This window comes from Nyctereutes procyonoides, unplaced genomic scaffold (assembly GCF_905146905.1).
Source record: "Nyctereutes procyonoides isolate TBG_1078 unplaced genomic scaffold, NYPRO_anot_genome, whole genome shotgun sequence".
Lineage (NCBI taxonomy): Eukaryota > Metazoa > Chordata > Mammalia > Carnivora > Canidae > Nyctereutes > Nyctereutes procyonoides.
Genome location: NW_026575140.1, coordinates 12,583,294 through 12,599,043, shown reverse-complemented (window position 1 = coordinate 12,599,043; position 15,750 = coordinate 12,583,294). Strand labels below are relative to the sequence as shown.

Below are 15,750 nucleotides of genomic sequence, written 5' to 3'. Positions count from 1 at the left end.
CATGACTTTCCAAGGGGCCTCTCCACAAAGACCTGGTTTCTGATGGAGAGCCCACTGTGGCCACTGAAAGCAGGGGCTGGGCAGAAGCCAGTACGAAGAGGTCTCCCCCGATGGGGAAGTCAGTAACTCTTTGGGATTCTAACTCAATAAAGGAAGCACCTGAGGTAACAGGCTGCTTTGTGGGGGAGAGGAAAAGCTCTAGCTTCAACAAGGTGTTTGGGAAGAGCAGAGAAGTGGAGTAACCAGGAAAGCCCTTGCTTTGTGAACTCCATGGCCAGGAGCCTGAGTGGCTCAACATGAATTGGGGGCAAAGACACAAGGAAGAACTGTTGCCGAGACCAAGAAACATCAGACCCTTAGACATGCACCTCAAACCCCAGAAGTCACCCAGTGCTGACCCTGTGAAGTGCTTTCATGCACCTTGTTTCCTCCAGTGGAATTCCTGTGCCCTCCAATTGCCCACTGCCTAATTCTGATTTCTCCCCTCACAGCTGCCCTGATCACTCACATTAAGCCCATTCATACACACATCAATATAAAAAAATTGAAGGGAGGACACGCACTCTGGTACCAAAAAGGGAATCAGATCAGGCTTCTGGTGCTACCTGGCTGCTGGGGAGTTGTTTGTTCATTCCACAGATACTTAATAGACCAGCGGTGGGCCACAGGGACAGTGTGGGACAGGACACACCCATCCTGTCCTCACAGAGCTTCTGTCTAGGTGCAAATACAAAGGGAAATTATAAAGACCCCTGAGAGAAAACAAAGAGTGCAAAAAGAATAAGAAGGAAGCAAGCCTGACCTGTTAAAACAGAGAACAAGAAGACCCATGAAGCAGGAGATGGTGGCGAGGGTGGCGGTGGTGGAGAGGAAAGCAAAGCCAGCCACAAAGAGCTTTGAAGGGATTAGGATTTATTATGAAGCTGATGGCAGGGTTTTTGTTTTGTTTTGTTTTGTTTGATGGCAGGGTTTTGAAGAGGGCTGTGTCATGACCTGATTTACATCTTAAAATGGAGGAATTTTTGTTTTAATTCCAGTATAGTTAATATACAGTGTTATACTAGTTTTGGGTGTACAAAATAGTGAGTCAACACTTCTATACATAACCCCATGGTCATCAGGGCAAGTGCCTTCCTTAATCCCCATCACCTGTTTCACACATCCCTCCACCCACCTCCCCTCTGGTAACCATCTGTTTGTTCTCTACAGCTAAGAGTCTGTTTCTTAGTTTGTCTTTTTTCTTTGCTCATTTATTTTGCTTTTTAAATTCCACATATGAGTGAGATCATGTGGTATTTGTCTTTCTCTGACTTATTTCACTTAGCATTATACTCTCTAGCTGTATCCACATTGTTGCAAATGGCAAGACTGCATGCTTTTTATGGGTGAATAATATTCCTTTTTGTGTGAATAATATTCCTATATATATATATATATATATATATATATATATATATATATCTCACATCTTTTGTATACATTCATCAGTGGATGCTTGGGCTGCTTCCATAATTTGCCTATTTTAAATAATGCTGTGATAAACATAGGAATGCTTGTATCCCTTTGAATAAATACACTATTTTATATTCTTTGGGTAAATACCTAGTAGTGTGATTGCTGGATCATAGGGTAGTTCTATTTTTAATCTTTTGAGGAATCTTCATACTGTTTTCCACAGTGGCTGCACCAGTTTGCATTTCTACCAAGGGCACGAGGGTTCCTTTTTCTCCACATCTTCGCCAACACTTGTTGTTTCTTGTGTTTTTGGTTGTAGCCATTCTGACAGGTGTGAGGGGATAACTCATTGTGGTTTTGATTAGCATTTCCCTGATGATGAGTGATGCTGATCATCTTTTCATGTATCTGTTGGCCATCTGGATGCCTTCTTTAGAGGAATGTCTGTTCATGTCTTCTGCCCATTTTTTAATTGAATTATTTGTTTTTTGGGTTTTGATTTGTATAAATTCTTTATATATTTTGGTACTAACCCCTTTATTGGATATGTTATTTACAAATACCTTTTCCTATTCCACAGGCTGCCTTTTAGTTTTGCTGATTGTTTCCTTCATTGTGCAGAAGCTTTTTATTTTGATATTGTCTCAATAGTTTTCTTTTAAAGATTTTATTTATTTATTTATTTATTTATTTATTTATTTATTTATTTATTTATGAGAGAAATAGAGAGAGAGAGAGGCAGAGGCAGAGACACAAGCAGGCTCCATGCCGGAAACCCGACATGGGACTCAATCCGGGGTCTCCAGGATCACACCTTGGGCTGAAGGCGGCGCTAAACCCCTGAGCCACCCAGGCTGCCTGCGTCCCAGTGGTTTATTTTTGCTTTTATTTCCCTTCCCTCAGGAGACATATATAGAAAAATGTTGCTATTGCCAATGTCACAGATATTACTTACTGCCTGTGCTCTCTTCTAGGACTTTTATGGGAAAATAAAAAAAAAATAACAGTACCCAGAGTTGGGAGAAGATATGGAGTATTAAGAACACTCACACCACTGTTGGGACAATAAATTGGTACAATGCTTTGGAAAATAATTTGGCATTACTTAATAAAGACAGACATAAGTATATCCCAGTGGTGTTTTATGCTTTTTAAAAGAGAAATTAAAAACCATCTTTCTCACAAAAGGCATAGTTGGGAATAGAATGTGAGAGTAGAAAGTTCCCCTTGCTGTCTGGGCTAATTTATTTTATGACTTCCTTTGTGTGGACATCCTCAGAGATTAATCCTCCTCAGATTTGGGTGTGGGAATGAATGGCTTTCTCACTGAAAGGCTGAATACTTAGAATCATTAACAAATCCAGTGAGTTCAGTCGGCTTGTAATTTTAAGCAGATTTAAAGCTTAAGGTGAACTCTGACAACAGGTTAAGTATAGGGTTTCATTTTTTCCCCTAAAATCTCACCCCCACTCAGGACAGTTTTTTTTCCACTGGAATTTAATTCACGTGTAATATAATGCAGATATCTTTCAATGTAAACTTGATGAATTTTTACCTATATGTACATCCGTAGAACCACCCATCAGAACACACAGAGCATCCCAATCACTGCAGAGTTAGTTCCCTTGTACTCCTTGCTAGTCAATATCCAGCAATCCACCACTTTTCTGAGTTTTGTCACCATACATTACATTCACTTGCCCTTAAAATTCATATAAACACTTATTATGTACACTCTTGTGTGTCTGGCTTCTTTTGTTCAGTGCAGTGTTTTGGAGACTCGTCTATATTGTATCTGTCTATAGTCTGTTCTTTTCCACATTTGGACATTTGGTTTGCTTCCAACTTGGAGTTGTTATGAATAAAATTGCCCTAAACTTCTTGTATAAGTCTTTTTGTGGACACTACTCTTATTTCTCTTGGGTAAATAACTGGGAGTGGAAATACTGGGTAGGTATATGCTAAACTTTACTAGAAATTACCAAATAGTTTTCCAAAAAAAAAAAAATAGTTTTCCAAAGTGATTTTAGCATCTTACATTTCCACCAGTAATGTACAACATGTTGTTCCATTTGTTCCATGTCTGTGAAATTTTCTATTTTTTAAAAGCTTAGGCCTTCCTAATAGGTATATAATCAACTCTAGTATTTCTACTACCAGGTACATATGGATATGTACACCAAGAGACATACGAGGATGTTCAATGGATAAGAGCTGAAAACTGCAGACAAAAAAAAATGAATGAACTCTAGTTTCAGACATCAATAGGGATGAATGTAACAAAAAAAACTATTATATTGAGCAAAAAAAGTAAGTCAAGGATAAACGTCAATAGTAGGAGTTCGCTCAGAAGTTAGAAAGCTTGCAAAGCTAAATGTATGCCTCCACATATAGAAGATAAAACAGTACATAAGATCAAAGAAGTGATGTAAAATTCAAGAAATTCCTCTGGAGGGACAGGATGGTAGATAAGATAGATCAAGGAGGGGCCTATAGAGGCTTCAGAAGTGCTAGGTAATACATTACTCCTTAATCTAGGTGGTGGAAACAGTACTTTTTATTTTCATTCTTTAAAGAATATGTATATGATATAAAACTTCCTACTAGGCAAATCCATAAGGCAGATAATGGTTGCCTAGGGCAGGGAGTTGTGAGGAGATGGGGAGTGCTGCTATTGAGTTTGGTGTTGCCTTCTAGGTGATGAAATGTTCTAAAATTGTTTGTGGTATGGTTGTATAATCATGTGAATAGACTAAAACCCACTGAATTGTACACTTGAAATGGGTGAACTGTATGGTATGTGAATTATAACTCAATAAATGTTACCCAAAAAAGGAATGGGATAAAGTGGAATGTTAAGTTGGGAGATATTGCAGAATGTTTGTCTGCAGGAAAAAGACAGGACAGTCAAAAAGCAAAATCCTTGGGATGCCTGGGTGGCTCAGCGGTTGAGCGTCTGCCTTTGGCTCAGGGTGTGATCCTGGTCCTGGGATCGAGTCCCACATCAGGCTTCCTGTGAAGAGCCTGCTTCTCCCTCTGCCTATGTCTCTGCCTTTCTCTCTATCTCTCATGAATAAATAAATAAAATATTTTTTAAAATCCACAGCAAAGGGATCCCTGGGTGGCGCAGCGGTTTGGCGCCTGCCTTTGGCCCAGGGCGCGATCCTGGAGACCCGGGATCGAATCCCACGTCGGGCTCCCGGTGCATGGAGCCTGCTTCTCCCTCTGCCTGTGTCTCTGCCTCTCTCTCTCTCTCTGTGTGACTATCATAAATAAAAATAAAAAATAAAAAACACAGCAAAATCCTTGAGTAATAAGAAGGGATGGAAGCTGGTGCCTACATGGAAAAGGTCTACCTGAGAAACAGGAGGCAAAGCAGAGCATGAGGCACAGAGACAGGGAGTGATAGGAAATGAAGAGGGTCTCTTTATTGCTGGGGTTGGATATTGACAGAGACCAGATGTGAAACAGTCCTCTAAGAGACCAGGGAAGTCACATGGGAAATTTGGTAGGTAGCAGAGCAATGCCATGGTCCTCTGACTGGTTTGTGGTCACAAATTTAGCAAATTTGGTGAGACCATTCAACAATACATGTCCCCTGTAGGGCTGGCTGAGCTTGAGATGCTGAGCTGAGCAGAGGAACTGGTGATCAGAATTCAGAAGGTCAGGGGCAGCAAGGGCCTTGAACAATGGATGGGTTTCTCTCCCCTAGTGCTTTCTACCAATCAAAGGATGCATGCTTGAGCAACCAATGGAAACTAAAGGGGGCCTTTAGCTCACCGATAGAGAAGAGGAAAAACAGTCCTATGGGATCAAGCAGCAAAGGCTGGCCCAAAAGGAGAACGGAGGGACTGGCTTTTGGAGGGTAGGGTGGTTTTAGAGCCTTTCTTTGGTCAGTTCCCAGGAGACAAGCCACCGAATTAACCTAATGAAGCACAGGATAGCACAGCCTCAGACCAGCACAGCTGAACACAATCTTCTTGGCAGGCAGAGAAAAGAAATGTCAAAATAAGGCTCGGAGGATGGGGGGAAGGGGAGGCTTGAATCTGGAAGGGGTGGGGAGAAAGGAAAAAAAAAAAAAAGCAAGATGCTGACAAAGTGCCCTCTTTCCACCCACTGACACACAGCCTGAGGATATGTCCCAGAGCCTCAACGTAAAGGCATCAAACCACAGATTATTCACATTGCATGATGTTGTATGCATTTCTGAGCATTTGGGGGCATAGCCTCTCATTTAGTATTCACAAAAATCCCAAGACTAACTGAACAAGGTCAGCCAGGTGGTAAGTGACAGAGCTTTAATGTCACTCCAGGCCTGATGGCCAGTGCTCTTGTCACAAGCACCCCCTGGCTACTAGAGTGGCTCTTCCTATTCACTGGGGTACAACAACTGAAGGGTTCTTTATGCTCCCAGATCCCTGCCAACCTAGCGACCCAGCAAACTCCCTGTGTCCTGGGTGTAGCAACAGCTTACCCTGGCAGAAGGTGTCCTGGAGGGCCAGTCACCACCATGAGGAAGAGACCTGAGGAAGAGACAGTCCCTCCCTCACACACATCTCAAACCAAGTGAGGCATCCTCTTGATGTGCCTGAGAACTGGTTGCTTTACCTCTGCACGATAGGCTAAGTGAAGTCATCTCATTGCAACATCCTGGCACCAGCTCCTGGCACAGACCCATCACAGTTCTCCTAGTGACTCAGGCCCTCCTGGCGCCCTAGTAATACACCCTCAGGCAGTCGCTGCCTCTCGAGTGCCTCCCTTCCTTGACTTCACATCCACTCTGAGCCCTCAGCTCTGGTACTTCTGGTACAGGTACTTCTGTAGCTGCTGCTGCTGCTCAGGATTAGCAGTTGGAAAAGAGCAAACAAAGCCCATGGTCATCACTCTGGCTAACTTCCAATTAAGTCCTAGAAAAATAACCTGTCAGTCTTCGCTATGACAGGATCAGTGTTGCACCTTAGGCTCTCAGGGCAAGAATGCCAGGCTCTGGGGGATGGTGTGGGGGAGGAGGGGGTGCACTGGGATGTGGTATTCCTTAGTCAACTCCCTGCTTCACTCTGGCCAAGCTCTGCCCCACACTGAAGGGGTCCAAGTGTAGTTTATTCTAATAGGGGAAAAGTCCAGGAATCTGCTATACACATTCATACTAGGGTAGGAAGCAAAATCTAGAAAAACAATGTTATCCAAAGAGGAAGGCAGATATAGTCAGAGAAAAACATTTGGGAAGAGAAGAGGCAATATGAGGCAAAGAAAAGAAAGTTATTTAAAGAACAGAACCACTTGGTGACAAAGGCCTGATAAGTCCCCAAGTCTGACAGGTCTCTCCATGCTCCAGATTACTTACTGGCTTTTTTAGTCAATGAGATAGTTTTTTTTTTTTTTTTTTCAAAAAAAAAAAAAACATGCATGTAATCCATTACACTTATGCATTTGGACTTCTACTATTACCTTATTTTGTTTTCTCTTTACTATTCCTTTAGTCGTTTTTTTCTTTCCCTTTAGTCCTTCTGTTGGACTGACACGCTATGCTATCCCTAATCTCACCATTCTTTTTCTTCCTGGCTTGGAAATTTTCTCTTTTATTTAGTGGTTATCTTAAATTACTAGCATATACATATTTTTTTAAAAAGATTTTATTTATTTATTCATGAGAGACACAGAGAGAGGCAGAGACAAGGCAGAGGGAAAAGCAAGCTCCCCGTAGGGAGCCTGATGTGGGACTCGATCCCAGAACCCCAGGATCATGCCCTGAGTCAAAGGCAGACACTCAACTGCTGAGCCACCCAGGCGTCCCTATACATGTTTTTTTGTTTGTTTGTTTGTTTTTTAATGAAATCTCCAAGTTTTCAGCAGCACTATTCCCTTGAACAAGGCAGCAACTTGGTGTGATTTAACAATGAATTTCCCTACTTCATTCTACCTTATTATTCTTCCCTGGCAGTGTGGTCAACAATTTGTTTTCCTTTTTTTCTTTAATTGAAAAGCAAATCAGACACTGGATCTGTGTGTGTTTTGCCATCTGTGGCATACACTGTTGATTGCCTATCAGGAGCTACTCCCCCTTTTATTTTCTTGTCAACAGAATCCTGATTTTGCTCAGGCAACAATGGAGCCAGTCCCAGGAGAGGAGGTGAGGCTGGTCAAAGCCAACCATAGTAAGCCTACTCTCTTTCATCTGGAATTAGTCTGAGGATGGACCAGCTCGGGCCAATGAGACATAAGGAGATGTCTGCAGGGGCTTTCTTGGAAAGATTATCCTTCCTGAATGAGAGGCACATTCAAAAGCTTCCTTTCAGCTAGCATCTCTTTGTCTTCCTGCCTGGGATGTTATGGGAAATGATATGACACCTGGAGCTGCAGCAGTCATCTCAACACCATGAGGAGAGAGATCTTACACTCTGAGGATGGCAGAGGAGGAAGATGGAATGAATGATTCAGGGTCCTTCATGTCAATGCTGGACCACTGTCTCAACCCTGGAATTCCCTACCTCCATATTTTTCATTATAAAAGAAAAAAAATATATATATATATACACACACACAGTTTAAGTCACTGTGGGTTATTCTGTTACTTATAGCAGAAAGTATCCTGATATATTGTCCTACAGTTAATTAAATTTATCAACATTATGTGTCAATTTCTGTGCTCAGGATGGTGCTAGCAATAAGCTCCTTTCCCTGGGTTTACTTTTCTTCTTAATAAAGCATACCTTTAGTATATCTTTTAGCAAAGGTCTAAAAGTGATAAAATTGCCTTAGTATGTCTTTATTTCACCTCATTCTTGAATGATAGTGGGTGGAGAGTTCTAGCTTCCCTAAGATACCCCTATCATCTTCTGGTATCTGCATTGATGAGATGTATGTCAGTCTAATGGTCATTCCTTTGAATTCTTGGTTTTCTTTGGTAGTTCTTAATATTTTCTCTTTATTCTTGCCTGCCACTTCACTTCATAGTGCCTAGATACCTATTTATTGTTCAGTATTCACGCTGTTTCTTCAATTCTGGAATTCTCAACCATTCTCTCTTCAAATATTAATTCTTTGCCATTTTCTTGACTCATATCTGGAATTCCTATTAGATGCATGCTAAAGCTTGTCAATCTGTTCTCCATGTCTGTGCTGCCTTCTGGATGGAATCCTCAATGTCAGCTTCCAATTCGTGAGATTCTGTGTGTCTAGGCTAGAGTTCTATCTATTGTTTCAAATTCGAATGACACTATTTTTCACTGCTAGAATTTTTAGTACTTTTCATACTGACATTTTTCTGTTTCTTTTTCTTTTCATAACTTTTCTTTTTTTTTTTTCTTAAGTAGGCTCCACACCCAACATGAGGTTGAACTCACAACCCCGAGATCAAGAGTCACATACTCCACTGACTGAGCCAGCCAGATGTGTCTCATAACTTCGTTTTATTTTCTTTAATGGATTTCATGTTTCTTTATCTCTTTGAGGATCCTCAATCTATTATATTAAAAAGACATTTTCTAATAACTGTTATTTTAATTTTTTCTGAGGTAAATTTTTCTTTGATTTTTATTGGTTCTTTTTTCTCACTAATTTTCCTCATATATATATATATTTTAAAGATTTTATTTATTTATTCATGAGAGACAGACAGAGAGAGAGGCAGAGACACAGGCAGAGAGAGAAGCAGGCTCCATGCAGGGAGCCCGACGCAGGACTGGATCCTGGGACTCCAGGGCCACACGCTGGGCCAAAGGCAGACGCCCAACCACTGAGCCACCCAGAGATCCCTCCTCACATGTTTCTAAACTTTAGTGCATAAATTCATCTCCTCTCATATTTTACTTTTGCCTTCCCATCTAGGGGTTTTCACCTTTCTCTCCCAACACCTTATGTCCTCTGGCTCTCCTAGGCTAGAATCAAATCTTATAGCAGCTACTCAGCTTAGGTCCAGGATGTGAGGTTCTTCCCCCTAGGTAAGCATCTTCATAAAACTCATAGTCCCAGGGCAGGGTTGCAAGCAACTTTTTTCAGCCTACTTTCCCAGCCCCTGGGTTCAAGCAGTGTACAACCTCTAATTCCATGGTTTATGTGGAGAACTTTACAGCTCTGTTACCCCAGATTTCCAACTGATTGTTCCTGCTTCTAGACTCAGAGACCAGCACGCCTTCAGCTTCAGCCCTGCTCTCCTCTTTGTGTTCCTGCTCCATTTCTCATTACAGGGATGTTTGTCTTTTCATGTGAGGGGAAGGAGGGGGAGTGTATGACTATGTTTTTAGAATTTTATCTTTTTGTGTATTACTGCTATGTGTTTAGATATAAATTTATAGTGCCATCTTGACTGGATGAGTTGGATTAAACCATCTGTACCAAGGAACTGGGGATCCCTGCCAATACCAGTCTCCTGGGAAGGCATATCAAACCATCTCTAACGAGATTCACAGAACTCCAGCCAGCACTCTGAAGGAAGCAGAATGAGATAGCCGGGCGTAAGCTGATCAAGAGCCCCAATTAAAACTGTTCTCCCAGGGCACCTGGGTGGGTCTGTGGTAGAGCATCTGCCTTTGGCTCAGGGCGAGGTCCTGGGATTGAGTCCTACATTGGGCTCCCTGCGGGAAGCCTGCTTCTCCCTCTGCCTCTGTCTCTGCCTCTCTCTGTGTCTCTCATGAATAAAAAAATAAATAAAATCTTTAAAAACAAAATAAAACTGTTCTCCCATCCCCACCCCATTTTCATTCCAGTCCACCTTGGGGGGTAGAGACAGGGGTAGGCACACATGCAAACAAGATCTTTCAGATGTGGTCTGACCAGGGCTTCACAGGGGAAGGCCACCCAAGTTGTCAGCTCCTCTTCCATACCATTTGACCACTTTGCAGTCTTTTATCTGGCCAGGGGGAAATGCATATTGGCTATAAGGACACCCTTGATGAAAGGCCCATCTGACTCTGGGAGTCCCTAGCCTGCCTATGGCAGGCTCAGCCTTCAATTTCAATTACATCAGAGGAGCAGTGGATTGGGGTGCCTGGCCGGCTCAGTCGGAAGAGCATGCAACTCTTGATCTCAGGGTCATGAGTTTGAGCCCCAATTTGGGTGTAGAGATTACTTAAATAAACGAACAAATAAACAAAAGGAGGAAGAGGAGAGCGGTGGATTCGGGAGTCAAATTCTAGTCTAGGCTGTCAGCAGGCAGCAAGCCACTTTTTCTTTTCAGGCCAAGATTCCTAAACAATCAGAAGAAAGCAATCCTACCCCCACCCTCTTTTTCACTCTCTCCTGTTTGTTCCTGGTGACCACCACTTTGACTTCTAAGTCACTGCAATCTACTTTCTTGACTTAGACACTTCCTTGTTTCTTCCAGCTTGTAATGCATCCCAAAGGTTCTGCCCTCAGCCCTTTTGGCTTCTTTGCCCCATCCTCTTCCAAATCTGTTGCTAGCCCGTATACTTTGGGTTTTATTTATTTATTTTTTTAGATTTTATTTATTTATTCATGAGAGACAGAGAGAGAGGCAGAGACACTGCCAGAGGGAGAAGGAGGCTACTTTCAGGAAGCCCAATGTGGGACTCGATCCCTGGACCAGGGATCATGGCCTGAGCTGAAGGCAGACGTTCAACCACTGTGTTACCCAGGAGTCCCTACTCTGGGTTTTAGACCTACATTCTCAACAGCCTCTTCAGCATGTCTATATGGCACTTCAGATTTAACAAACTCATCAGGCTCCTACATCCAAAAGCCTATGAGATGGGGTGCTCACAAGGGCCAAGGTCAAGTTCTTTAGCATAGCATTCAGAGACCCTCAAACCAGGCCACCCTCCTAAGCTTCATCTCTCACTGTATCCTATCCTCTTAGGGGTTATGAACTAGTTTGGAGCACAAACCAAATCTAGCCCATATTTATTAAGATATTATACAGAGCCTAAAAAGATGCATACATACATATCCATCTCCTTTACTCAAAATATAAACTGTGCATAGACCATATTTTTTAATTAATCATTTCTTCATCACTCTGGGACCTAGCACTGGCCTACATGTAACAGGCATTAAAAAATACTTGTCCCTGGGACAGCTGGGTGGCTCAGTGGTTGAGCATCTGTCTTTGACTCAGGGTGTGATCCTGGAGTCCCAGGATCGAGTCCCATGTCAGGCTCCCTGCATGGAGCCTGCTTCTCCTTCTGCCTGTGTCTCTGCCTCTCTCTCTGAGTCTCTCATGAATAAATAAAATCTTTAAAAAAAATTGTCCAAAAAAAAATTGTCCAGCTGAGTATCATCTCCATATATAATATCTCAGCATTATAAGAATCAGAGGAAGTCATAGCAATGAAGATATGCTTTTTTTTATTTTTTTTATTTTTTTAATTTTTATTTATTTATGATAGTCACAGAGGGAGAGAGAGAGAGGCGCAGAGACATAGGCAGAGGGAGAAGCAGGCTCCATGCACCGGGAGCCCGATGTGGGATTCGATCCTGGGTCTCCAGGATCGCGCCCTGGGCCAAAGGCAGGCGCCAAACCGCTGCGCCACCCAGGGATCCCTGAAGATATGCTTTAAAATCATTTTACAGTGTTCGCTTCGGCAGCACATAAACTAAAATTGGAACGATAGAGAAGATTAGCATAGCCCCTGTACAAGGATGACATGCAAATTCGTGAAGCATTCCATACTTTTTATTTCAACTATTAGTCAAAATAAACGTTCTGGTTAAATAAATAATAAATAAATAAATAAATAATAATAAATAAATAAATAAAATCATTTTACAGGGACGCCTGGGTGGCTCAGGGCATGATCCTGGGGAACCGGGATCGAGTCCCACGTTGGGCTCCCTGCATGGAGCCAGCTTCTCCCTCTGCCTGTGTCTCTGCCCTCTCTCTCTCTGTGTCTCTTATGAATAAATAAATAAAATATTAAAAAATAATCAAATCAAATCATTTTACAAATCATTATATAAGGACACAGATGGAAGTAATAATTTTATTCTGCCTCCACTCTTCCAGTCCTGACATTCTAGAAATGAAAACTTTCTCCATTTTCTTGTGGACCACCAAGAAACATGTGGCCTCAAGTACAAACCAGATTTAACAAGTCAGAGGCAAAGGGAAAGGTGTGTATGTAAATGGTCTAAGTGCCCCACTCCTAAATTTCTGTCAGCAGAGACACACCAGGACTGCTGAAATGAAACTCTCTCCAGTCACTCCCCTAGGCACTGCAGGCTACTGGTCATAGTCCTTGCTAGCCAGGTCTTGGGAGATCTCTCATCTGTTCACCCCAGCTCAAAGTCCCTTTCCAGTCAAGCCTCCCAGAAGAAGAAAGCACTGGGAAAATCTTAGGCTGACATATGGCATCACCACTTGTCAGCTATTAACCATTTAGCCTCTCTGATCTGTGTCCTTCTCTGTAAAATGAGAATATTGTCTCTGTAAGTGTTCCTATAAGGATGAAAGGCATAAAGCTTCTAGCTCAATGCCTGTGCACCTGGGTTGGTAGGTTTAGGGCCACCAGTCAGCCCCAGTTTGGGCAACTCTTCTGGGCTAGAGCCCCATGACCCTGGGTAGGCATCATGAGGATAGCCCCCACTGCACAGCCCTGGCTCAGATTTCTCAGCACTCCCACTCCTACTCCAGCCTCTCCTGGGACAACACCATGAAGCTTCCTCTCCTGGTTAACCATAGGTACTACCCCTTCTCCCTACTTTGGCAGGCAGCAGCTTCCAGGGAGATGGGGTGATGTGTAGACTTGAGGTCTCATAGTCAGCTCCACCCTGGCTGATCCTTACCCCAGGCTACGCAGAAAGGAATGCTATGTCTATCCTGTGGTAGAGCTTGTGAGTCACAGACCCTGCTACATCTTCCCTGACTGCTACTTCATTAGACCACACAGAACACAGGCCTGCCCTGAGCTGGTTCTAAACAGTTCCTCAAGTCCCAACCATAGTTGTCCATGAGCTCTCTAGCCACAGTCTGAAGCAAGATTCAGGAAAAGACAAAGTTAATAAGGAGTTTCTCTGTAGGGCTGAAAACCTCAGACACTGAGAGGCAGGAGACAGGTGGAAGGCCCTGAAGGTAGGAGATTCAAAAATAAATCTAAGTTTCTCTGGGGACTTTTGGAGGAAGCAGGAGTGGGATGAATGAATGGTGGCCCAGGGCAAGCCAGAGAGGAGTCTGGAAAGCTGGGAGCTTAGATCTTACTGCTAAACTCTGCCTCCCTGGGACAATTAAACTTGACGTACCACCTCCCAGGGACAGGGGACTAGGATGCCTATAGTCCACTCTGACTCTTTACAGATAATGTTCAAAGTACCAGGTGGCTTGGCTATTCATCACTGTTTATGGTTTAGATCTGTCATGCCACAGATATATAACCAAAGAGCTGAAGAAAAGCTGCTGGGGCTTCCTTTTCCTTCTACACTTGTCTGGATGTCTGGGGTATGCTTTGAATCTCAAGAGAAAAGCAGAAGATGTGTTCATTCAACAAATATTTATCACCACCAAGAAGTGGCAGACAGCATGGAAAGGACATGGAAAGGACTTCAGTCCTCTTCCTCTCTCCACTGCTCCTTAGCAAAACCCCTCTCTCTACAGCTTTGTGGCTCTTGCTCTGTCAAAGAGCAGAGAATGGAGTTCATCTGTTTTGAGGACTTTCTCAGCCCCTCCAGGGCTCCTTTGTTCTGCCACCCAGGCTTCCCCTAGGAGGGCTGCCCTACCAAGGGTATGCCATGGGGCAGATAACCTCAGAGACTGGCATTCTAAGCCCCAACTGTAGGTCTTGCCCTCTAAAGAGATGGGACCTAGTGCTGTGTTTCCACAGCCTATTCCAGAAGCCTTTAGAGAGGCAGATCAGAGCAATACCCACCAGCCAGAGCACTGGTTGAGGGCAGAGCTGAGGGCTCCAAGAAGGAAGAGATGAGACAATCTTCAACTTATGGCCTTCCTTATGGAAAAGGACCATGCTCTTCATCAAACTCACTCTAACCAAAGGGAGCCCTCCTTGCTCTTCTCAGAAATATGGATTAATCCAATTATCCTCAACACTGACTCCCTGCAAACACATACTCCCGCTACCCTGCAGAGGCAGGGGGGTGGGGGGAGTAGTGGGTCTAAGAGAAGGTTTAGAAAAGTGTCTTCTTGGGATCCCTGGGTGGCGCAGCGGTTTGGCACCTGCCTTTGGCCCGGGGTGTGATCCTGGAGACCCGGGATCGAATCCCACGTCGGGCTCCTGGTGCATGGAGCCTGCTTCTCCCTCTGCCTGTGTCTCTGCCTCTCTCTCTCTCTGTGACTATCATAAATAATAAATTAAAATTAAAAAAAATTAAAAAAAAAATAGAAAAGTGTCTTCTTGTACTCCATTCCCCTTACCAAGGGGAGTGAAAGGGAAGAGAAGTAAATGGTTTCTCTAGGTAACTTTCAACCCTCTTTTCCTCAAGCCCTACACCCACACCCACATGACAGGGAATCAGCCAGTGAAAACATGGTCCACCATAACCTAGATGGCTTCCTGGAACATTTCTAGGTGGGAGACAGCCAACTGAGAAGGAAGTTCCAGTGTCTGGGGCAAAGGGCAAATGCTGTCCTAAAAGAGTGTAAGTCATACAAAATGGTGGAGAGGAAAAAAAAAAATGGTGGAGAGGGACAGGGCATTCCCTCCCTAACTCCCAATCAGCACTCTTTCTCCCAGCCCTTGGAGAGCAAAACCAGAATTTTTTTTTTTCCAAAACCAGAATTCTTGACCACTTTCTAGTCACTTTTGCCCTCACTTTGGGGAAAAGAACAAGACTGGTATTTCTGCTTTCTGTCATTGTTCTTTCTTGAGAAGCCTGGACCATCTCAAGGGACTCTGATAGGGTTCTCCCTTCCCTCTACCTGTAAGCACAGGAAGGTTGGTCACCTACAAGAAGGCTTAGGCCTTCAAGACCCCAGCAGGGAATGATGGAGAAGGGATGAGCTAGGGCACATACTAGTCTTGCCAATGTACACTAGGGAAGGGAGAAGCTATTCTAAAAGCTTCCAGGCCACAGTCACTGTGGTTCAAAACTCCAGCTAGGCCTTCGCCCAGGCCAAGTTAAAGAACTTCACTCAAAACTCTAGCATCGGGGATCCCTGGGTGGCTCAGCGGTCTGGCACCTGCCTTTGGCCCAGGGTGCGACCCTGGAGTCCCGCGTCGGGCTCCCGGCATGGAGCCTGCTTCTCCCTTTGCCTGTGTCTCTGCCTCTCTCTTTCTCTCTATGTCTATCATGAATAAATAAATATAATCTTTAAAAAAACAAAACAAAACAAAACAAAAAAAACTCCAGCATCTATTCCCTCATCTTCTGTGAGAGGATAGGGGAGAGAAT

The 15,750-nt window shown here is 43.5% G+C and overlaps 1 protein-coding gene and 1 non-coding gene across 4 annotated transcripts in view; one reads left to right on the top strand and one right to left on the bottom strand.

Moving 5' to 3' along the window:
* The window catches only part of ST3GAL2 (ST3 beta-galactoside alpha-2,3-sialyltransferase 2), a 49,593-nt gene that overhangs the window by 17,514 nt on the left and 16,329 nt on the right, over positions 1 to 15,750 (bottom strand). The gene's annotated exons all lie outside the window — the stretch shown is intronic.
* Positions 11,982 to 12,086, top strand: LOC129498024 (U6 spliceosomal RNA). Its single transcript, XR_008662058.1, has one exon. It is a non-coding gene; the product is annotated as a U6 spliceosomal RNA (small nuclear RNA).